The sequence below is a fragment of the Cottoperca gobio genome, chromosome 22 (genome assembly GCF_900634415.1).
Source record: "Cottoperca gobio chromosome 22, fCotGob3.1, whole genome shotgun sequence".
Lineage (NCBI taxonomy): Eukaryota > Metazoa > Chordata > Actinopteri > Perciformes > Bovichtidae > Cottoperca > Cottoperca gobio.
The window spans coordinates 1,260,548-1,286,715 of NC_041376.1; the positions used below are offsets into that span (position 1 = coordinate 1,260,548).

The 26,168-nt window shown below is 41.3% G+C and overlaps 1 protein-coding gene across 2 annotated transcripts in view; it reads right to left on the reverse strand.

Moving 5' to 3' along the window:
- Positions 1–26,168, reverse strand: part of gfra4a (GDNF family receptor alpha 4a) — a 228,001-nt gene that overhangs the window by 183,735 nt on the left and 18,098 nt on the right. The window lies entirely within an intron of this gene.

The window sequence follows — 26,168 nt, forward strand, 5'->3', positions numbered from 1 at the left end:
CTTTGTTAATCGGTTAACTGCCAGTACGCTAATCTACAATGGTGAACATGTCTCCCTTAGAGATCCGTGAGAGACTCGGAGTAGAGCCGCTGCTGCTTTGCGTTGAAAGGAGTCAGTTGAGGTGGTTCATCTAGTAAGGAGCCACCTGGGCGCCTCCCTAGGGAGGTGTTCCAGGCACGTCCAGCTGGGAGGAGACCCCGGGGAAGACCAAGGACTCGGTGGAGAGATTATATCTCCTCACTGGGAACGCCTCGGGATCTGGGGTCTGGGGTTCCTTACTGGAGCTGCTGCCCCCGCGACCCGACCCCGGATGGATGTTAAACATTACAAAGTAAACCTCAGAATGTCACGTCATCATGTTGATGTTAGTACAACCTCACAGCGCTGCTAGCTTAAAACTAAGATGCTAATGATTTCATCCCACTGGAAAACAACATGCATCATGTTTCGTCTTTTGCATTTCCTTCCAAATGAAACGTTGGACACAATAACTTCCTGGCTGCAGGATGAAGAGTCACGAAGAACAAATGCATTCCAAAGGAGACATACAGTGTGTCTCACAAGCAGCAGTTCATCAATAACCTGGGAAAGAAAAACAATCTGCAGTCAGGACTGATGAATAAATATATGAACACAAGAGAAAGAGAATTACAGCGAAGCATGCAGAAGGGTCCGTCATGCTACAGGGAGCGGAATGAAATGTGTTTCGATCACACTGCCACCGCTTCTATAATCTCCATATGAGTTTTGTTTAGGAGCCTTAGTTCACTTGGACCCTGTTAAAAAAGAAAGAGTGAGAAAAGCCAACAGAGTGCACTCCTGCACAAGGTCTGTGGATCGAGCTGCAGACACCATCAAACCCAAAACAGCTTCAGTTTTAGGCACGAAGACAAGACGCACCTGCAGAACGAGGCTTGAGCGGCTAATAAATGAGCCGTATAGGAAAAGGCAATCACAAGGCGTACTTAGAAGCTTTCATGAAACAACATCTGTGATCAAGAAATAAATGAACTCTGTAGGAATCTGAATCAAAACAATAGCTGCAATCACAGAGCAAGAGCATCAGCCAGTGCTGATGCAGCGCGGCGGGCAGAACATGCACTCTGACGACGACAGCCACGTGTGCAGCTTCTGCCTGAGATAGCTTCTCCTGCGCTCGTCGTGTTTCTTCCTGACAAGCACACACAGGAAGAAATGAAAAATAGAGCCTCTACTAGGGGTCTTAATGGGTTTTCTAGTGTGATAAGAGCAAAGACTTCATAAAAGCCGGAGCTACAAATGGTTTTATAGATGGAGAAACGGCTCAACGTCGAGTTACGGCTTCAATTTAGCAAAAAAAAACGTTCGTCAACAAACTCATCTTCTGAAATGGAAGGATTCGCTTTTAATGATCGTCATATATGTTAGCAAACATTTTAGACCGTTGGTCGCATTAAACAAGCGATTTGAATAAAGGCACATTAATCATTAATGACAATAATCATTAGTCGCAGCCGTTGAGGGATCACGAGCCGTTGCACAGATCTGCTGGGGATGTCAGCGACCTCATTGGCCGTAACAAACGCAGCAGGAGAGGGAAAGAAAGTCGAGATTGGAAAGAGGGATTTTAATATGCATGCATTTTAAGAATAATTCATTTTCTATTTTTCCAGTGCAAATACATTCAGTGTAGCGAAGACACTATATAATATTATAGTGTGCCGGTGGAGCAGCAGGTCTGCCTTCAGCTGAGCACAGACTCACGCAGTAACACACTTTTTCTTTCTATGCATTTCTAATCCTGGCGCCAGGTCAGAAGATTGCAGTCGCACCATTACAAAGGCCAGGTCAATATGTACTGTATGAAGCTCTTCTCTTCCTCTCTCTCTTCCTCGCCCTCACATCGCCGACAGCCTTGGGCGTCCTGCCTTCACCACTCGGCACAGACACCTCAGCAGCCATACGCCATTAGGGAAGAGCCCACAGCAGCAATACTCATAAATATTGACTTGGTTTCAACATATCCCTCAAGGAAGTGTTCGAAACAGCAGGTACTGCATTAGCACACCAACAGCAAACACCACCCAGTCGATATCGACACGCCGCTGCTAAGCTAACTCTCACCGTCCCTTCCTGCAGAAGGAACACGAGGCGCTGCAGCAGGCCTGTGGGATCCGGGGGGTTGTTACGGAAAATATTTAATTAGCGGCTGCGATAGAAAGTCTCCCCGGCGGACGATCACTTTCAACTCGTGGATTTCTTTAGGAGGTTCGGTGTTTTCTGTCTTTCACCACCGAGCGGGAAATGAATTGCTGTGACACCGAGAGAAATTGGGTTTACGATACCGACCCTCCCGAGCTGCAGTGTGATGCCATCGAATGAAACGCACCTGAACTCATCCAGTGGACGGATCCTCTTCCCCCTATAGGTGTGCTTAATTAAAAGTGTTTTCTCCCCGTGGCCCTCTTTTAATCTGCCGGGGACGTCTCTTGATTTAGACTCGTTAATCAATCTTATGCGGGTGTTAACTAATTACATTCTCCAATTCCAGTAGATCAGAAACAGTGAAGCCGATGAAGGTCAGGAGAGCGTTCAGGTAGAAGAATCCAGTCATTTACTAATGAGAGAAAATGTGATTCCTTCAGTCGATGAGTGGCCTGCAACATGGGAACAAAGAGACTCCAGAAAGACTCGACTATTGGTGCGTGTCAACGATGCTTCATCCACCAAGTGTGTGTTTGTGTGAGCACATTCAATTACAACGTGGTAACAACTCCTCCAAAGTATCTTTACTAGCTTCTAGAAGGAGGAGGGGCATCTCCTTCTCCCTTAAAATGCAAATACTCTGCAGTTCCTCGGGTAAATGAAGGCTCCATTTACGGCACAAAAAGGAAGCGAGTCGTCAGTTGTGCAACAAAAACGACAAAAGTAACTTAAGAAAACAAAATGCAGTGCGAGAAAAGTAGCTTAAGTTTAAGCTCCTTCAAAGAGAAAGACATTTTAGCCTTTCAGATTTCAGTTGTGTGATACGAGAGTGTTTAATGACTTCCACAGTTTAAAGCAGAGACGAGCAGCCTTGCGTGCCGTAAAGATCACCTCAGCTAACTTAATTAAAGCTTCACTTTGGCATAAAACACAATGAATCAATAGCAAACACAAGACCCTCACTGTGTCCCTCACCTGTCCATCACCTGTCCATCACCTCACCATCACTCCTTATTTGTATAAAGTTGAACTCGGCTCAACTTTTCCAGAGCTGCCGAGTCACCGATCTCTCTCCGCTCGCTGCCGCGTTACGCTCTGTCGCTCCTCGTATCCCTGCACACATGATGAAGAGCCTGTCGCTTTGTCTCATGAGTCATGATGTCACTGCTGCTGTAAGCACTAAGCACACGCTTACAGTCGGTTAAACTCTGGAGGTTTGGGGCGCAAGCTTTGTCAAAACGTGCAGAAGTGGAGAAGAAATTTCTCGATGGATCATAAAAATGTAAATACATCAAATAAAGTATATATTTCCCTGTCTAGTGTTGATCTAGGGAGCCGGATTTTGACAAGTTAATTAAATCCTTGCAGTTGACCATTAGAGAAGTATTACACATTTTTAAAGCCAGCAACCAAAAGAACATTTGTTTTAGCGAAGCAGCCTGCAGGACCGGCGTCAAAGTGACAGTTTACCTATTAGTGTTTGTTCCATTCAGAGGATTTGGGTGTTGTGCAGCACGTTTCCTCCCACTGCGACTCACGTCCTAATGATTTTTAGTGCAGATGACGGATCACAAAAAACATTTTAAAAACTTGTTGACAAGGAACCACCGACACTTGAAGAAGGGTCTTATTATGGGGGGTGCATCTCGCTCTGAAGTAAATGTTTAATGATATTTCTAATTGTGGTGAGTGTACGGGGGTGACAGGCAGGGGCGCCACGCTGACGTACAGCTGCATCCAAAGAACAAGGACGATCATTTATTGATTCTTTTATATCATTTTTAAATGTATTATGCAGGAATCATCTGACTCGTGTGTGTTCTCGGTCTTGCAGCAACAGCAGGCTTTGTGTGTTTTGAACATTCCCTTATTAATAAATCATCCAAATGGTAGTTGAGCATTGCCTATTAAATACTTGCCTCCTCTCTGTGGTGATATTCTGAGCACATAGCACATGGTGCAGAGAGCAGCTTAGGGCCTTCAAGGATTCCCACTGCTCAGGAAACAGTAAATAATACATCTTATTGGATTTGAGGGAAGAGCTTCACACTTTGCAGAAGAAATAATCAATGAATTCAGATATATGTGGCGCAACAGGCCACGGCAGGGACACAGAGGGATGACATAGATGGCATCAGCAGAGCTTCCTGTTGTCATCACCAGCAGAGATGACTGTGCCGTCCTCTCAAGCCTAATACATGATATTGTTGTTCCTCCTCTTCTGAGCAGTTTCAGCTGCTGCATAATTGAATGTGAAAACGGAGCATTGTGCTGTCTGCGGGAACAGAATTGGAAAAAAAACAAACATGAGAAAGCCGGGAGATGGAAAAACATTTTGGGGCCAGGCTCTGTTGTTCATGTCTGACCACATCACTAAACAAATGTAACCCAGAGACACAGAGCTGACCTCTGAAGCATGACGGCATCCTCCGTCCGTCTCTCCCGTCCCGATAACTTGTGGGGGGAAGAGACAGCGAGGATGGGACTCGTGAGACAAACCGCTAAACTCGCCGACCTCATCGAAGTGTTTGGAGCGTGCAGGCCGGTCCGCTCGTCCATGAAACTGGGATCCTTTGAACTTTTCTACGTCCTCCTGGATCGTTCATTTAATCAGCCACACTCCTCCAGTCCGGTCGCTAGTTTGTGACACGTCGCCCCTCGTTAGACTGCATGCTGCTTTGAGTACATTTAGCACCGAAGTGTCAACACCGAAGTGTGCTTAGAATGAGATGACAAGTCTTATAAATTCCCTGAGTGTATTTCTTGTGTCAGTAAAGTATTTCCCGTCGTCCCGTGGAAGCTGTGGAAGATCCCTGGACGTCCACGGACCTCGCTTTGAGAGCACTGGAGACGTCTCCTCCCCGACTACAAAGCTAGCAATTAAAAATTTCTGAGCCAGATGGTCATGAATCTTTCACCCTTCTCCTGGCAAAGATTAGTGTTTGACTTGATTTATTAGCATTGGAAAACACACAAGTAGCCTCAGACTTAGAAATAAAGAAAATCTCCTGAATGTTTGTTTTGATTTTCTACTTTTTTCCGTTTCAATTGAAGAAAAGCTGCGATGACACCAAACCTTAACATTGCATCCTGCACATTAGTGAAGTTAATTCTATAATTCACTTGCAACAACATTGCTTGGGGAGTCATCTGTGTTTGTTAAATACTGACTTCATTACTCAAAGCAATATTTTTCTAAAGCGACATGTAGCGTTTGGAATGTCTTCATTATTATAGTGCGATGAGGAGAAATGTATTTATACACGTAATGTGATAAGTCTTATAAGAGCAGGGACCAGGAATGTTTCCCAGTTAAGGATTTATTCGAGAACTTTTGAAAACAAGCGGCAACTTCCGGAAGTCACATGCGCCTTTTTTTAACGTTCTGTGAGAAAGTGACCCGACTTCACTTGATTTATTACGTCAGTAAACATTCTCCTGACACGTTTATGGTCTGTATTGCTAGTTAAAGTCTTCAACACAGCGTGATGTTCTTTTTCTAAATGATGGTCACATTTAGAGTGAAATAGACCATAAAGCAGGGGAAGCTTTAGGGCGGGGCTACCTTGTGATTGACAGGTCGCTACCACAGGGTTGGTTCATGAAATTTTATTGTAACAGCACCAGGATGGAAACGGCCAAAATGTTTTGGAAAGTTAGCTTTTATTTAGCCAGGAAGGAAGCAAAGAAATAATCTGGTGGTCGTGCTTTTGGAGGGTCAGTTTGTTTCAGCCAAACAAATTATTTTGATTTGATTCAACTTTATTGTCATTGTGCAGAGTACAGCTACAAGCCAAGAAATGCAGTTAGCTTCCAACCAGAAGTGCAAAAATGTTATATTATATACAGAAAGTGCATTGAGTGACGCTATAAACTAATATACATGTGTAACATGTACTGTATATCCATGACAACCCAGAGTTGAGACCAGGAGAAAGAGTTGCAGTCTTACACACTTCTCTGTGCTTCTTTCCGGGCAGTCACCCACTCAAATCTCCATAGTGACTGTGTCTGCCCCACGACCACTGAAACTAATCAAGTCTATGGTTAACAGAAGACGAGTTATACATGAAAACATAATTAAAATAAACACCACCTCTGCAAAAGTGCAACTAAAACGAAACATTAAATGTGGGCTCTTAAACATCAGATCTTTATCAACGAAAGCTGGATTGGTAAATGATTTAATATTAGATAATAAGATTGATTTATTTTGTCTCACTGAAACCTGAGACATGAAGAATATGTCTAAATGAATCCGCTCCACCTGGTCATATTAATACTCACATTCCTCGAGGTACTGGCCTGAGGAGGTGGAGTTGCGGCCATATTTGACTCAAACCTCTTGATCAATCCTAAGCCTAAACTAAACTATGACTCTTTTGAAAGCCTTGTTCTTACGCTCTCAAACCCAACATGGAAAACAATAAAGCCAGTTTTATTTGTTACTGTGTACCGCCCTCCTGGTCCGTATTCTGAAGTTCTATCTGAATTCTCAGAATTTTTATTAAGCTTAAAACAGATAAAGTAATTATTGTAGGTGACTTTAATATTCATGTGGATGTTGATAGTGACAGCCTTAATAATGCATTTATCTCAATATTAGATTCAATTGGGTTCAGTCAGAATGTACATGAACCAATCTCACTGTTTAAACCACACTCTGGACCTTGTTCTGGGATATGGTGTTGAAATTGAAAGTTTATCAGTGTGTCCACATAATCCTCTTTTATCAGACCATTTTTTAATAACTTTTGAAGTCCTGTTACTGGACTACAAGCCAGTAGGCAAAATATCCTACGCTCGATGTTTATCTGAAAGTGCTGTGACTAAATTTAAGGAAGTGATTCCATCAGCACTTAATTCAATACCAGGACTCAATATCAATATAATGGAGGACTCCAATGCTAACTTTAGTCCCTCCCAAATTAATTATCTTGTTGATGGCGCTGCAGCCTCACTGCGAATAACACTCGACTCTGTCGCTCCTCTAAAAAAGAAGATCATAAAACAGAAAAAGAAAGCTCCATGGCTTAATTTACAAATCCGCAAACTAAAACAAAAGTCGAGAAATCTTGAAAGTAAATGGCGTTCCACTAAATTGGCTGACAGAGAGCCACAGCTCTACAGAGCCTTCTGTTCCTATATCTCTCAGTAGTGACGACTTCATGAGCTTCTTTAACGATACAATTATAATTATTAGAGACAAAATTAATCTCCTCCTGACGTCAATTGGTAATGACTTAACTTCAACCTCTGGAATTTTAAAAACATCTGTAACTCCTGAAATATATCTAGACTGTTTTACTCCAATCAACCTTAACCAACTAACTTCAACAATCTCATCGTCTAAACCATCAACCTGTCTTTTAGACCCGATTCCAACTAAACTGTTTAAAGAAGTTTTACCCTTAATTAACACCTCGTTATTAAATATGATCAACCTGTCTCTATTATCTGGCTACGTACCACAATCCTTTAAAGTAGCTGTAATAAAACCACTTCTTAAAAAGCCTAGTCTTGATCCAGAGGTTTTAGCCAACTATAGGCCGATATCTAACCTTCCCTTTCTCGCTAAGATCCTTGAGAAAGCAGTTGCAAAACAGTTATGTGATTTTTTTACATAATAGTTTATTTTTCAATCTGGATTTAGAGTTCATCATAGCACAGAGACGGCACTGGTGAAAGTTACCAATGACCTTCTATTGGCATCAGACAAAGGACTCGTCTCTGTTCTTGTCTTGTTAGACCTCAGTGCTGCTTTCGACACTGTTGATCATGACATTCTACTACAGAGACTGGAACATTGTGTTGGCATAAAAGGAACCGCACTAAGCTGGTTCAAGTCCTATTTATCTGAGCGATCTCAATTTGTACTTGTTAACGATAAATCCTCCATGACAGCCGAAGTCAGTCTTGGAGTTCCACAGGGTTCTGTACTTGGACCGATTCTATTCACCTTATATATGCTTCCTTTGGGCAATATTATAAGGAACCACTCTATAAACTTTCATTGTTATGCGGATGATACCCAATATATCTATCAATTAAACCAGATGAAACCAATCAATTGGCTAAACTTCAAGCCTTAAGGACATAAAAACTTGGATGTTTAGCAACTTCTTGATGTTAAACACAGACAAAACTGAAGTTATTATACTTGGCCCCAAACGCCTCCGAAACGCATTTTCTAATGACATAGAAACTCTGGACATCATTAACTTGGCCTCCAGCACCACTGTAAGGAATCTCGGCGTCATCTTTGATCAGGATCTGTCGTTTAACTCCCACATAAAACAAATCTCAAGGACTGCCTTCTTTCATCTACGTAACATTGCAAAAACAACATCCTGTCTCAAAATGATGCAGAAAAACTAGTCCATGCATTTGTTACTTCAAGGCTGGATTACTGCAACTACATTGTTATCAGGTTGTGCCAAAAAGTCGCTTAAGACTCTTCAGTTGATCCCAAATGCAGCGGCATGTGTATTGACAAGAACAAGGAAACGGGATCATATTACTCCTGTATTAGCTGCTCTGCACTGGCTCCCGGTAAAATACAGAATAGAATTCAACATCCTTCTCCTGACTTACAAAGCAATTAATGGTCAGGCTCCAGCATATCTTAAAGATCTCATAGTACCTTATAAACCACCTAGAGCATTACGCTCCCAGACTGCAGGGTTACTTGTAGTTCCTAGAGTCTCTAAGAGTACAATGGGAGCCAGAGCCTTCAGCTATCAAGCTCCTCTCCAGTGGAACCAGCTTCCAGTTTGTGTTCGGGAGGCAGACACACTCTCCACATTTAAGAGTAGGCTAAAGACTTTCCTTTTTGATAAAGCTTATAGTTAGGGCTGGCTCAGGCTTGCCTTGGTCAGCCCCTAGTTATGCTGCTATAGGCTTAGACTGCCGGGGGACACCTCCCTGCTCTCGTACTCTTCCTCTCTCCTCCCCTCCCTCTCTTCTTCTCCCTCTCTATCGGTATGCATTTATGTAAATGTATGTTACTAACTCATCATCCGGGGCATCACCCCCGGAGTGTTTGTCTCTCATGTGGCAGGTTGCCACTGATAAAGTTTACGTCAGGATCATGAATCGTGGCTGCGCCTGCTGCCCTGGTCCTGCTGGACACCGGGAAGCCTTTTTGACACTTTCCTGGATTCATCCATACTTTCTCTTTTTCAACACAACATCATTTCTGTCAAATGTTGTATTTGTACTATGTTGTTTATCCTATACACACGACATCTATTGCACGTCTGTCCGTCCTGGGAGAGGGATCCCTCCTCAGTTGCTCTCTCTGAGGTTTCTTCCATTTTTCCCCCTTTAATTATGGGGTTTCTTTTAGGAAGTTTTTCCTTGTGCGATGCGAGGGTCTAAGGACAGAGGGTGTAAAGACAGAGGGTGTAAAGACAGAGGGTGTAAAGACAGAGGGTGTAAGGACAGAGGGTCTGAGGACAGAGGGTGTAAGGACAGAGGGTGTAAGGACAGAGGGTGTAAGGACAGAGGGTCTAAGAACAGAGGGTATCCTGTACAGTCTGTAAAGCACACTGAGACAAATGTATAATTTGTGATATTGGGCTATACAAATAAATGTGATTTAACAGAGTGCAAAAGCAGGTTTTATGTGCAAACAGTGATGTATGAACAGCATATACATTTGGTTATATGATAATAGGTTCAGTCTGTGCAGATATGAATAGTGCAAATAACATGTCTGTTAAGTACGATAACAGCTTACTAACTAGCTTACCTACACGACATCAGCACGACTACATATTTCAGTAAGAAGCCATCGTAAAAGCGCAGTCGCACAAAACTCTACAGACACAACACGGCTCTGCGTGCGTGGAATATATTGACCGACAGTTCAAAGGTTTAGGAAGGTGAATGGAACGCCACATCACAACTCTAAGAGGTGTGCTTTTGATGGACAGAAGCCCATTCATTATTCAGAGTGTGATTTCTGCTTTAAATTAAAACACATTATATATTATAATTGGAATATGAAAGCGCTCTAGAAATGCATTACTGTAGAGCGACTCACAGGCAGTGGGAGTGAGCTTTGTCTGCTGCATACTTTTCACGCTTATTTTGTCCATTAACACATTTATGACTCATTGATGAGTGCATGGTTATTATTTTTCCCTTTTTTTCAAAGTATAATGAAATGACTCCAATATACGTGACATGACTTGACCTCAATTATGCCACATTTTCCGCCGTCAATAGTTGTGTCTGCATATGTGGAGTACTCAACTCTCTATGTGATTTATCTGGAAGGTCAGAGCGTTGATGATAAGTAGCCGCCACATCTTTCTGAGGTGCGTCTGCACCGACAGCCTGCATGTAAACGCTTTAATACCACTTTACTGTCTCTGTGGAGCCGGGGTTTCTTCTTAAAACAGCCAACCATGGCGCTAACAAGCCTTTAAAAGAACATTATGAATTATAATTTGAGAACATTATGTGCTAATTTCTCCAGGGGTAATTCTACTATCCAGCTCAGTGTGAGGCCTTTTCATTGCCTGTCCTCCCCACAAGCACAGAGTGGAATCATAACATCTCTCAATGTGCTGCTGCAGCCTATATTTTCACGCTGCGGTGAGGGGGAGCTCAGCGGACCATGCTGGCAAGTCTGAATCATTGCAGTCATTTTTAGTCTTAAGCATTATTCCAACAAGGAAGACACTTATTACCACAGTCGGGCGGTTTCTCCTCAGTCAGATCCCCCGACACCTGGCTGCCCTGCACGGACATTATTCCATGAAAGAGTCTCCGTCACAGTATATACACAACCCATGAGAGTTGGCCGGACACAGGGGAACACGTGCACACACACATGCACACACACACACACACACACATCCACTCCAGCAACAGTACAAAGCCACAGCTCTCCACGGGAGGGTGATGTATATATGTACAGCCTTTGGAAGGGATCAGTCAGGGAGAAACACTGCACCAAGGGTGGAGGCAGTAAAGCTAAATTAGTTCAAACAGAGCTGCCTCCACACTGCTGACCCCCCCACCGAGTAGATTTACAGACCTAAAGCTGAATTAAGCAATCAAAAAAAAATATATATATATATTTATATTATATTACTAGAAGGCAGAAAGTTGACTCGTTTCAGTTTTTACCAACAGTCAGTGTGTGCACTGTAGGGCTACAATTAACAGTTGTTTTTATTACCACCTGCAGATTAATATCTTTTATAAAACGTCAGGAATATGCCGGAGATATGGAGTTTACCATCTCGTATGACTCATATCTGACAAGCTTTTATAAAAAACATTACCAAAAGCAATTATTTTCTAATAAAAATAAACTCATTCTATCAATTAAGTCCCTGCCTCCACCAAGCATTTGGATCATGTTTGCCTGCCATGCTGCTTGAACTCACAGCCACAGCAGAGCTCTATGGATACAGGCGGGGAGGCAGGGAGTTTGTCAGACGTGCCATTAAACTCAGCGTTATGTCTCCTTTTGTTTTCTATACATTCATGGAGAGCAGTGATTACATCTCATCCTGATTGATGAGAAAAATAAAGTATTGAATTGAGATTGAGGAGAAAAACCTGAATAACAGGAAGTGAAGAATACAATACTTACGGTACGTTCTGTACCCTTTTATTAAATATGTTTCCTTAAATTAAACTATGAATATGATCTTCTGGCCGTTTAAATGGCCTCTACAGATTATACAAAGTCTTTGATGAACTGAGTTGAAGGTGTATGGAGATCGAGCTACTGGACTCAATTTCCCATGATCCTTTGTGTCTAGACCCTCTCTCACTTCCTGCAACCTGACGCCACGTTTCACATGCATTTGATTATATTAAATATAACATTATGAATTCCTTCTGATAGCCGTGTTAATGTCTTTTTTAAGTAACGCACCTGCTTCATTGTAGTGCATTCATTGTGTATGAATATTAAGAGTTTTATTAGTATGAATTATCATTAATATTTGTTCATAACCAGACTTGCTTATAACTAGAACCCCATACATAACGGTGACACTTGCGTGAGGCGTGTGTCAGTCACTTATTGTAGTTTCATCCCACTGTGCAGTTGGAGCCATGAAGGCAATAAAGGCACTTTAAAACTCTTTGTTGACAATTTGTGTCAAAGTCTTACTCCTGCTTGGAGTCATAACTCAGTCAAATCCAAACACACAGGCATAAAACACATTTAATTTAAATTCAGTCCGACTTGTGCTGTGAGAAAATATTATTTCTGGGAATAAATTCACTTAGAAATAGAACAAGAACTTCAGGCAATTCAGGTGCTTTTAAAAACGGTGGAGATTTGCGAAAACATGAACATTGACGCAGATTATCTTGAGTGTGTGTGAAAGGATGAGGAGGAGTGTCAGACTTTGAAAGCCCCAGGGCCGGATGCTTAGAACTGTAAAAAGGCATTAATATTTCAGTCTGTGTCAATCAACTTTTATTGGTTTTTCTACCCACAGACGGGGCAAATGTGTAATGTAGTAATGTGTCCATACATATTTGGGAATTATTCAAAATCATTTTCTTTGGCGGTGAAATGCTTTGGACAGAAATGGCTGTTACTTAACCTTTGCTACAGCTCCTGAGGCCTCTGGACACATCTGTAGCAACGTTCTGTTACGATAGTACAGGCGCAGAACACAGACGGCAGTGTGATACTGAAGCTTCGATACGTGCTTCAAACTCTGGACTACAATTACATAGAACCACTGCTTCAAATCACGTGACATATGACGTCCGAAGCAGTAACTGCTTCATTTCCTGAATGAATCACTGGACTGGTTCGCGGTCCAATCAGGTGACTCGCTGCCACTGCCTCGTCTCGATTCTGACAGGTTGAGACAGTTTTGAATTTGAGCGCCTCAACACTTTATAACCGCTCTAAACAAAGCACAATTTGTGGGTCGTTGTTATGGCGTTATTGCTATTGAGTTGTTGGTATTGCATTTGTATTTGATCATTATGGAGCCAGCCAACTAGCGAAACAATGTTTATGCACGCCAGCATCATCTGTTCCTTGTGTGCAAGTAAAGACCCCAGATCTAAATGTGTTGAAAGAATAATGTACATCCCACATAAAAATGCGCAGTTCGTAGAGCAGGCGTTCCCTCAATTAAAGGCTTGCCGCAGCAGCCCGGGGTTCGAATCCAACCAGTGTCCATCCATCTGTTGCGTTTCATTTCCCTCATCTCTATCCAATCTTAAACTGTACTATCATTTAAAGCCTAATAAGCCCACATTTTCCCCCCAGCACTCTCTTCTCAATAACACAAACATCAATCTTTATTTTTAAATAGAACATGATATTCAGTCTTAGATGTGTGCGTCAAAGAGTACTTCGCCAGTAGAGGTCACTGTACCTGAAGCTTCGAGTAATAAATCCATTCCGAAACAATTAGCTGAAGTGTTTCAGTGCTTCACAAAAGCTTAATTTGCCCATCACTAAGCAGAAGGCTGGTTCTGAGTACACAGAGACAAAAGGTTAGAACTGGCGCAAAAACACAGAGCTACAAAGACTGCGTGAGCGCTGTCTGATGGCAACTAGCACCGTGGAAACAACAATCTGACGATGAGTGGAGGGAAAACCGGAGGAGATATACTGTTGAGTGGCTGATTAGATAGGAGGCAGGTGGGCTGATGGCAACGAGGACCAGGTGTGCAGGTGGACGCACCCATGCCACAGACACGCCCATGCTTCAGACACACAAACAGAGGGCCCAGAAGGAGGAAGACACTACATGTACTAAGGTACGGCTCTGGCCGTAACATGTTCCCATCAAAGTGTTGTACAGAATTTGCTTAGCAACCTTTCTTCAGCTCTTAAAGATAATATTTGCGTACGAGAACCAATATGTTTGCTATAATAACCATCTGTTCCAAAGCAAACGTCAACACGCTGCTGTTCCTGTAGAGATTAATTATTTAAAAAGTGACTTATCTTGGAACGCACAACTAGTTGCCGTCTGCAAAAAACGATTGAAGTCTTTTTTTTTCTCCCAAGAAACAATGAAACTTTTTCTCTGTGAACAAAAGAAGCTGCACAGTTTGCAGCGACCGCTAATGCGGACTAATGCACACGGCTTTTGATTGAGGCTTTCCTGTCTGTCAGTGGGATAGCCGAGTTTCAAACTGAATCCTGTGAGCAGCACAGAGACACGCTAGTTTTGAAACGTATATCCCATGATGCGCTTTATACGTCGAGCAACCTTTGGTGCATCTTTATGCTTTGTGATACGGCGCCCGATCCTCCCTTTCACAGTCACGGATCAGTAGAAAAAACAAAACATGTCTTCTTCTTTCTTTAATCTCTTTGCGGCTACTCATCAAACTTTACACAAAAAAATTATTCTTTCTCCTTTTTTTACGCTTTCTGACATCATTTTGATTTTTTTCCACCATGCCCATGGGTTCCATTGGAACAGGGCCACTACAGCGCGAGTAGAGGATTAGAATATAATCTCCGACTCCTTGCAACTTCGGTGCAGTGCTATCATTTCCAAACGCACAGGAAAAGGCTTTTTTTTTTTTCCTCCCCCCCCCCCCCCCCCCCGTTGGTGGCGGGCCAAATCTATTGTGTTTCCATTTTTCAACCTCTCCTGCTGCCCTTATCCAATTCAGAGCTTATGATTGTAATACTAAAACAGAGCGAGTTGTCAAACCAGAAACAGCCATGATGAATGCACCGCTGCTCTGAGTGCTTGTTTGTTTTGGGGTGGCGTGTGTGGGGGGGGGGGCAGAATTGAATTTTATGCTTAGTTGTTGAGGTGCATTTTCTTGACCGCGGCTGCTCTGCTGTACTCCAGCAGGCAGCGTTGATTAAATGGAATAGTTCTGTTATCTGGATAAAAAGGGAAGAAGCATGAGGACGATAGTGGGCATGGGGAAAATAATGAGTTCTTTCATCTCGGCAGTGAGGGCGTCTTCTAGACTTCCCAGGGAGATGTACACAGCTTAAGGAAACGTTTAATTAGAAAATGTCAACCTTATGTCTGCGTGCTATGTGCACGGAATAATAACATTTATGATGTGAATATGACAGCACATTTCCTTTCTGCCGCGTTCACAACTCAAAGACATGCAAGCAATTGATTCTGAAGAGGGAGAGAAAATAATTAGTCGCCCACGTTACTGCCACCGCTCTGAAGCCGACGAGGAGGGGGCATGGCTGGATTTTAAACGCATTTCATATTGTATCAGACAAGAAGATCGTCCAGCACCAGAGTCCTCCCCGTCCACGTGTGTGTGGGTGAGACAGGTATCTGGTCAGAAGCCATTAGGCATGACTCACGGGGTTGTGGTGTAAAACAGCAAACGCTTCAGAATAATGTCCTAAAAATAAAAAGGATCCAGCACCGATCAAATCTAGAACAGTTTCATAGTGGAACAAAAAACTTTTTGTGCAAAAGTAAAGTTAAGGAACATTTGTGAGAACCCCCAGTGCCCCCCCCCCCCCCCTCATTAAGACACATGTGGTTTAGTCTGCACCTGCACTAGAGATCCACGCTAACCTTGGCTAATTGTGCTGGCACGCTCGATGCCTTTTCCTCCACATCAAAGCTAAATCTGGAACCTAAATAAAGCCAGAATGAAAGGAAAGAAATAAAACACGAGGGAACAGCTCATGACAGATTTGTGTCAGCAGAAAGGTAAGCTCCTGTAGATAATACAGCAGTGGAGGAAACTTAAATACAAATTTCAGGTACTTTACTTAAATATTTCCATTTTTACGTTTTACTTCTATTGTACTTTCACTGCACTACATTTATTTAATGATTTAAATAAATTGTTATTAATACAATATGTAAATCAACTTATACATCATTATTATTATTAGTTTTAGTATTAATATTATTAGTTTTAGTATTATTATTATTAGTTTTAGTATTATTATTAGTTTTAGTATTATTAGTATTATTATTAGTTTTAGTATTATTATTAGTTGTATTATTATTATCAGTTTTAGTATTATTAGTTTTAGTATTATTAGTTTTAGTATTATTATTCATTTTAGTATTATCAGTTTTAGTATTATCAGTTTTAGTATTATTAGTTTAATATTAGTTTTATTATTAGTATTATTATTAGTTTAGTATTATTAGTATTAGTATTATTAGTTTTATTATTAATTTTAGTATCATTAGTTTTAGTATCATTAGTTTTAGTATCATTAGTTTTAGTATTATTAGTTTTAGTATTATTATTATTATTATTATTATTATTATTATTATTATTATTATTATAGGTTAAGCTACCCAGCAGTATATAAAATAATCAAAATGAGCATTAATGCATCAATAACTATAATTCCAATAATACAATATAAATTATTCTGAAATCATTTTGTAAAATTAGTCATTTAACTTTTAGATACTTTAATGTAAGTCGGACTTTTACTTGCAGCATTTCTACTACACTGTCACTACTTTTAATTAAGTAGATGATCCGAGTTCTTCTTCCACAACCGGCTGTTTGCAAGATGCATAACCGACCGTCTGTGTACCTTACTGTGTTTACATAAAAGCGTAATGAATGAAGACAAGTGTGTGTGTGTGTGTGTGTGTGTGTGTGTGTGTGTGTGTGTGTGTGTGTGTGTGTGTGTGTGTGTGTGTGTACACAGGTGCTGAACTTCTATATGTGCAGCAATAATATAAACATTTGTAATGAATGATGTGACAATTTAATCCACGGTGGTGCTCAAACACAAGAACTGCAGCAGGTTCAAACCGTCACCTGATCATAAAATAAGGCGACTGTACATAATGTAAAACAAACTGTAAAACGCAGGTTTTGGTGTAATTTCCTGCAAATAAATCTTATTCATTCGGCTTCTCTCAGAGTCCCAAAGGGCCGAAGACTCATGTAAAGTTGACCTATTAAAAAGTTTTTAAGTGATGCGACGTTCCCAACAGGCCCAGCTGTGTGTCCACCCTTGAACATGGTACATTATGATACCGCCGTGTTTCCTCTCTTAGTGGCCTTCCGCTTGTGGCAACTGTGTTTGTATTTGGCTTTAAAACGGTCACACAGGTAAACGCTGCTTCCTTCATCTGCCTCGTTAATCCTTACTAAAACACACAGATCACAATTAATGGAAGTCGCCTCGATCTCTCCGAATCCCTTTTCATCCACTTAGCAGCGGTGAGTCCACAAGAACCCATCCCTCTCAGAAACACGCTTTCATTTAGCCGGGCTTAATCTAGTCTCTTACAAGTTAAAGGCCTCTGAGGAACCTTTAGGGGTTCATTACAGGTCCTCCAACATAAGGAGGGATTTAAATTAAGCACTTTTGTCTATCAGGGTTGGACTCAAAGTTTATGAAAGTTTTTAAATACGTTCTTTGGCAGCATACCAAAAGTCCAATAAGAATATGGATACAGGGATGGATTTAGTGCTGAAAGTTAAAGCTAATTGAACAGTTTACAGACTGAAAATGTGTATTTTGATGATTTAATCAAGAAAAAATGCCAAATAGTGACCGAGGTCCGGGTTTTAAATGTCAAGATTGGCCGTTTTTGTCTCGTTTGTATAAATGTAAACTGACAAAGCGCCCCAGAAGATATTTTAAAGAGGTTTTCAGAAAAATAGAGATTAATCGATATCGAAAACTTAAACGGAGCTGGTCACCAAGTTTACACAATGCCATAAGTTGGCTAATAGACTCGGAAACTGGTAACATTAAAAACAGGGGAGCGCTTCTCAAAATGTTGAAATGGTGCTTTCAGGGGCTCTTCAGCACTCTGCGGATCTTTGATGGCTCCCTGATGAACCCCGGTTTTGTAAAGTGTGATGTTGCCAGACGCAGCCTGCTCCACTGGCCTCTAAAACCAAGTTAAACATGGAGACAGTGTGAGGTTATTTATTGCCTCCATAAAAGCTGGTGAGTGCAAAAGGGAAGAAGGATGGAAGATGGAGGACAGGGTGAGAGACCGAGCAGCTGCAGGCTCGGCTTTCTGAGAGGCTGTAGTTTGTTATCAGAAGAGGATCGAGCGTCACACAAATCAAAGCAGGAAGCTACACAGGAGGGATAGATTCACCAATGCAGCACAAACACACACAGTCACATGTAAGTGAAGAGTAAGAGGAGGTTGTCTACAAAAGGTTTTACTTGCAGATAAGCACACACAATCACACCTACAGACAGCCATGATGCAGGCTCACACACACACACACACTCCGTCAGTGTGTGATTCATACTGTACTAATAATTTCACACACTCTCATTACGCCTCAGCCACAAGAATGCACAAGAATACACATTTATACACGACGGCACAGTCAAACAAGCAAGCAGATAACCACAAAACAACACACACACACACACACACACACTTGTGCATGTACACAGACAAACACAATCACAACACCCCCTTTCCATACAAACAATTTCCCACTCTGCCGCAGCCAATTTCGTGGCAAAAACCCCACAAGTCCCTGTTCAGCAGCTGATAGTGAGTGCATGGTGGCTTCCAACAGCCTGAAGATGAGAAAGTTCAGCTGAGGTTATTGGATTAGTCCCTCTTCTCTTTGTAGTGTTGAGTTCTTAACGTATAGGGCGCACAGCTGGATGGCTCATACGCTGTATAAACGGGGCTACAGGTGTCCATGTACACTTTAGCTCGTTATATCCTGAAAGCTGCTGGTTCATCTGCAAGTCTGGCAGGAGAACAAACGTTTTGTCACTTAGCATGAGCGGGATGGCGGCGGATAGTACACACGCTTAATCAGGAAGCAATGAGATCACTGCGCAGACATTGAATGCATTATAGGACGTGGGTCTTAGAATCCAAGATGGCGCACATTCAGTACAATGAACATTTCTCAGGCAAAACAGTTTTCTTCCATCCTTGTTTGTTTTTGAGAGCGTGGGTCAATTGAGTTACATTATGATGTGTTCAAGCTCCATTCAGTAAAAATACATTTGGTAAATTATAACGTTATGATGATGTGTTCAAATGTAATCTTGTAAAATGTGTTTTTTGCCAAGAAACTTTACTAAATCCAGCTATAAGCAGCTTATAATATATAATTAAAACTACCAAAGCCAAGCTTTGTTTTTTATTTTGATTATAGCAAATACTTAGTAAAATACATACATTTCCAAATAATTTGAAGTGTGTGTTATTAGGAAAATAACCTCTATATATGACAACAACAAAGTATAAAGATAACATTAATGCGTTTAAAGTTTGTAATACTCAGACGGGATATATTTTGTGTGGTAATCAGTAGAAATGCAGTGTTCTCGTTACAAGGATTGTGCGAGTGGTGCCATGTTGAGTGATTGTGCCGGTTTTATTATCCAGAAAACATTATAAGAAACGTCCCCTGAACCTACAGCTGAAGGGTTTCAGTTAAGACCAACAATATATGCGATGATTGTTTGCTGAAGAGATCCAGTCCCAGTAGGGCGACTGATCAGAACAGACCCCTGCCTTGCACAATATCCGAGCAGAGCTTTATCACACGATGCAGAGAGAGAGCTCCAACAGCCAAAACTAAATAGCTGTTGTCAGGTGTGTCCCGTTCGGAAAGATAAGATAAAGTTGTTTAGTGCCGAGAGTCCACACCCACGCAGGCTCTCTGACTTTTAACTTGACAATTTGTCACATTTCATAACAGTTTCCAGCACGGAGCAACAGTTCAATATCACCCAAGACGAGCACTGAGAAACACTGTAGTGATCGTGTGCTAATGATGTGCCTTTGGTTTACCACATGATGGCCTCACACTGAAGCGCACACACACACACACACACACACACTGTCAAACATCGGCGCGTTTCATTTTTAATGCACGGAGAGTTTCGCTCGAGTCTTAACACTGTGACAGCGTTCATGTCACTGACAGCCACACAGTAAACAGTATTATGTTACAAGCACAACACTCAACCCTTCCATATTTAAAATACAATAGTACAACATTTAACAGTCCCAGAACGGACTCATCACTCACTATTCCCTATATAATATGTAATCAGTAGTTGACGCTACAGCGAGCAGTTAAGTGAGATTTGGGATAATTATAAATCCTCTTCACTTTGCATCATCACTGACAGGTGTTGTGTCTCACGGCTGTAATTTTACCATCTATAAAATGTGCTGCAGAGAGGGAGGGAGGGACTGTAGCGTAAAGTGACGGTAATGACTGGTTCCATTGTGAGGGCATTATATAGTGAATACATTACACACAAGGACAAATTAAATGGTGGACAGCAATTCCAGTGCACAATGCAAGTTTAACTTTATTCCATCGGCACTCTTGCTCAGCACATCCTGCAGTTTTAATGGACGACAGATGGGGAAACAAAATCAACATAAATACTGCACATTTGGGTCACAAACATGGCTTTGGAAAAGTCCAACACCACCAACAACCAGACACTAGATATAATGATTTCTACGACCAACATCCAAAATGATTTGAGGAATTTCACTTTGCAGGAAGCGAATAACATTTATGTAATTAAGCGTTTTTAAATCCTAATTAAGGAAGCAATCTTTAAATCCTTAAGACAAAAAGTCAGAGCAGTTTAGAGAACTCTAACCTTCAGCATCCTGTTTAATAAGTACATATATTTTAATTAAGTATTGACCATTTTTGCAACAGGTGTACAAGTGAACACATACATGTGAACTATAATCCTGTATATAATAAGAATTAAGCAGCAGCATACAGGTTTATTTCTGCATTAAAGTGCATGTAGAGCAGTTATCAGCTTTTTATTTTTATTTTTTAAGCGAGTCACGGCCTCCCAGGCAGCTGCCGCACTCCGAACATCGTCTCATTAGCATGGCAGACGCCTCTTTTTGGAGATGAGGAGCGAGCCAGCCTCAACCGCTGCACACGGAGCCAATCTCTCCTGTTTGGCCACAGCAGCCCGTCACCTGCCAACAGGCCTTTCAAGGGGACTTTTCCTGCTCCACTGATGCACGGAGGGAGAACTTCCCCGTGGACTTGCATGGCCACTTTTCATGGGGGAGGACGTCTCCTTTACAGAAAAGCCTCCTACAGAAAGTGTCCTTCTTAATAGGAAAACACTCGAAACAGGCAAGTTTTTTTTAATATAATTTTACAAGTTGTGTTTGGAGACTTTAAAATAACGAATTTCACAGTTTAATGTTGCAGTTCTTTGTGTGTTTTGGAAGTTTTTGTGTTGGTTTTTGTTCTTACCAGGAGCAATGTGGTTCTGAATGAACACAATTACATTAAAAAGTATTTTATTTTGTTGACAGATTTCTGGTTTAAAGTGAAAAAGGTTCATTTCAAATATTCATGAGCAACAATCAGGTTTTCGAAAAACAAATCTAAATAAACATTTTATGACAATTAGTGGATTATTAGATTAAGTTATGATTAAATATGATCGAAGTAAAACTACAACGTCCAGAAGGAAAGAAATCAATTCATCAATTTATACTTGGGCTTTTATTGGACAAATTTGACTGTGTGTTTGTTAAAGCTGATGAGACTGGGACTGATGACACCATGACAGGTGAGAGGAAACGTTACCTTCAGGGACATTACACATGTCTCTGTCTCACTACATATACAACACAGGACTGATGACACCATGACAGGAGAGAGAGGAAACGTTACCTTCAGGGACATTACACATGTCTCTGTCTCACTACATATACAACACAGGACTGATGACACCATGACAGGAGAGAGGAAACGTTACCTTCAGGGACATTACACATGTCTCTGTCTCACTACATATACAACACAGGACTGATGACACCATGACAGGAGAGAGAGGAAACGTTACCTTCAGGAACATTACACATGTCTCACTACATATACAACACAGGACTGATGACACCATGACAGGTGAGAGAGGAAACGTTACCTTCAGGGACATTACACATGTCTCTGTCTCACTACATATACAACACAGGACTGATGACACCATGACAGGAGAGAGAGGAAACGTTACCTTCAGGGACATTACACATGTCTCTGTCTCACTACATATACAACACAGGACTGATGACACCATGACAGGAGAGAGAAGAAACGTTACCTTCAGGGACATTACACAATTCTCTGGAAAGTTCCATATTACACCTTTAATTAAATAATAGAATTTGTAGGGCAAGGTCAATTTGGTCTGAAAAAGTTTTTTTTGAGCCACACATCTGCAGAGCCTTGTGATAATGTCAAAGCAGACAGTATCGCACATATTTCAATGAGACCTCGACGACACGGAGCATTAGCTATTTTGCATTTCGCTAGTACAATGTCCAATACGCATATAAAAACACGTCTTGTTGACAGTGTTACATATCTGCAAAGTCCGGGCTGTGATGAGTAACACGTTGAATGACACACATGCTCGAGGGATTAAATTTGAAAAAGAAAAGTTGAAATACACATGTTAAGAGGCAGAGCAGTGAAACGTCGAAGCATTAACGCAAGACTCTAAGCTTCATACATGTGTGTGTGTGTGTGTGCATGATTTGTGTGGGTTGTGCGTTGGAGCGTGTCTGACTCACACCAAAGCCGAACATGATCAAAGCCGGGACAGACTGAGACGGACAGACAGCGGAGGACACGGTGAGCCGGAGATGGATGCAGGCCAGTCTTCTCATTAGAAGTCTGTCTTTCAGGAGCACACATTATTGGGCTAACAGCTGATGATACAAACTCCAGCAGGGTTGAGGTGCATTTGTACACAGTGACATCTTTCAGCACTGAAACACCTGCGCTGCCATATTTGAAAACAGAAGGCCTGCGTTTCTCCTCACACTCCTTTGAATGCCACACATCTGGACCTGTGTGTGTCTCGTGTGTGCAGGTATGTAGTGTTGTGTACTGTGGCCAACAGGTTCCCACGAGGCAGAGAGGCAGAATAATAACCAGAACGTGATATTTTTATTTGCAGCGGCAGTAGGTGGCTTTCTCCAAACTGGTGAGTGTTTTACCTCTTTGAGAGCAGGTAGTTTAAACCAGGCCGATTGGGCCGGAGCCATGTGCAGCACAGAGTCCTCCTGCTGAGAAACTCCGGCCTAATTCTACCAAACACCGCAACTAAAGGTCTCCAACTGGTGCAGGAGGCAGCTAACCGAGTCCTCGAGATCAAAGAAGTTGGATCATATAACCCCGGTACTGATGTCTCTGCATTGGTTCACGCAAGAGCTGGTTTCAAAATCCTCCTTCTCACCTATAAGACTCTCTCATAGCTCCATCTTTATTTTCCCATACACTCTATCACGCCCTTTACGTTCCCTTGATGCTGTAACTTAACCCTTCCTCGCTTTAACAAAAACTCCGCTGGTGGCCAAGCCTTTGCCCAGCGAGCTTCACTTCTCTGGAATAATCTCATATTTTTTTCCTGGCACGTACGTAGTATCAGGTGTGTGTGTGTGTGCAGATAGATCGACTTCACTAGCGGGGGCTCCACAGTGAGCTGACCCTCCGACCTCTGTGTTGTTAATCTTTGTTCGCCTCCATGGGGCCTGACAGTAATACCACTGCGCCCTGCAGGGGGCGCTGCCCTGCAGTGCACACATGATTAGTGAGGAGACACAAGTTTCATCCATTTTCTTTTTTTCCGTCTTGCTTACATTTAATTTGCAAATCATTCCATGTGGTGGCATCTGTGGCGGTGGTGGGGGTGTTCCTATATGGTTGTAATATTTATTTTCCATGTTTTACATTTATGTGTGCGTGAATTATTCATGACGTCGCTCAAAGATATTCCTATTGTGTGAATAATGAGGAGATTGACGCGACTGTTGGACTTTGGCATGCAATGTTTTCCATTTATTTAAGAAGCTTCTGAATAAGAAATGTGTGTGTGAGAGAGACAGAGAGGGGAAATGAATTGTTGGCACTCACTAGAATAATATCATGAATAGGTGAAAGGGAGTTATGTAAACATAAATATGGAACTACTGTAATTTCTTTACTTTAAATATAGCTGCGTAAAGTTGCCAGCAGCCACCTCCAGGACAAAACTGCTCGAAAATGCTTCTGTGTGTGAACAAGGACACCCTTTAAACACCTCATTTACAAACATTTATTCCAACCAGCACAAAGTTGCACCAGGAACAGCAGACGTATGCATGACGCAGGTCCACTGAACGTGACTTCTACACTTTATCCATCGAAAATAGCGTGAAAAATTAGCGCGCAAAATTAAAACTTGCTTGGGGTTTGAATCGCAACTGTGTGCGTCATACAGTAGGAGACAGATGTCATGGGACAACCACGAGCAGAGACTCCAATCTGCAGTGAAGTCTCTTACACTTATCTGGAGTTTATTTTTTATTAAACAGTGAAGACGTCTTGACTGCCGGCTCTTAGGTTAGTGGTGCATTCCGCTGCTGCCAGTGCTCGTGTTCTCCATTTGGGTTTCTTGAGTTTCTAATTATCCTCATGTCTGTTCGGATCGGGTTTGACTGTGCACAGCTGTCTTTAACATCGGGTCCGTCTTTGAAAGAAAAAGAAAATGGATGCTGGGTTTACATTCAGGTTTTCCATTTCTTCTTGCTCCTCCGCCACTGGCTCAATGCAGAAGTCCTCATCCCACAATGCATCCCTCATTGACAACTTTTTTAAATAAAGAATATAAATATAAATATAATTATAATATAAAAATATAATAAAATTATATTATAAAAATATCAATATAAAAATATAATAAAATTATAAATATATAAAAATATAAATATAAAAATATAAATATATATTATAAAAATATAAATATAATATAAAAATATTATAAAAATATAAATATAATATAAAAGAATAAATAAGCTACAATAAGTATTAACTTAGTCTCCACACTCAACATTCGAGAAGCATTTAATGAACTTGTTTCTGCAGATAGAAGCCGGCTATAAGTCTTTGTTTTAAATCTCTTGCTCAGGCAGAAGCCAATGTAATATTAAACATTCATTGTTTAAAAAATAGGATTTTCTAACGAAGCTGTTCATGACCTGGATGATTCCTCCATATTATTTCCTTTAATCCTGTTTAAATGTCCCTGATAGACTATTAACTCCATCTGTAGCACTTTGCATTGTTTATTTTAAATGTGTTTTGCATATCTGTATTTCATTGATTGCAATTATTCATGATGTTGTTTGTCTTGCCAGAAACCCAATTACACGTCAGAGACACTACAGGCTTGAACTCTGCAGAGAAACTCTGGTAATCTGAGTGCTTATCTGCTTCAAAAACACAAACTAATCTGCTTAAAAACACCTTGGAGTTGGACTGTGCAGTAAACCTCTACATTGTGCACTTTGGGCCATTTTGGGAAGGTGAGAGCTTTTAAGCAGACGGAAAACACAGCAGCCGCTCTCATTATCTGCCCTTCACTTCTCTGAAGCACTTTGAGAGAATGTGTGTACGTGTTTGTGCGTCTCATCCCGTCTTCCTGTTGTTCGTGTTGGCGAACGCTAATCTGAATGAATAATTAATTCAGCTGTGAACCAGTTATAAATGAGAGGTTTGGTTTTCATTCTGCTGAACTACAAATGTGCTTTGATGTTTTTGAACCAAGGCTGACTAAGAGCAAAAGGAATAAAAATAGAAGAGCGCTCCATTACAGCAGGTTCAATGACTGCGCTCCCTTCAGAGGGTTTTAGAGAGGGAGAGGATTTGAAACTAATCCCACCGACGGAGTACAGTATCAACGAGGGCAGCGGAGTGATCCCGCTGCATCTCCGCAAAGTTGCTCAATGACACCGCTGTCAAAAGCTCTTAACTGATCAAACTGGCAAATTGCTATTTAAGGCTGGCAGTATTTATAGGAGCTGTAAGACTGATAAAGATTGATGGAAACAAGCGTGCATCACAATGACACCGATTTTTGCAAATCTCTTGCAGAAGTAAGATATCTCCTCCGAATCACAATGAGACGTTTGCTTTGTCAGCTGAAACTCCTGTAACTCTAGAATTCTGCTTAAATAAATAAAAAAGGATGTCTATCATTTGTTCCTAAACGGAAAACCTACAAT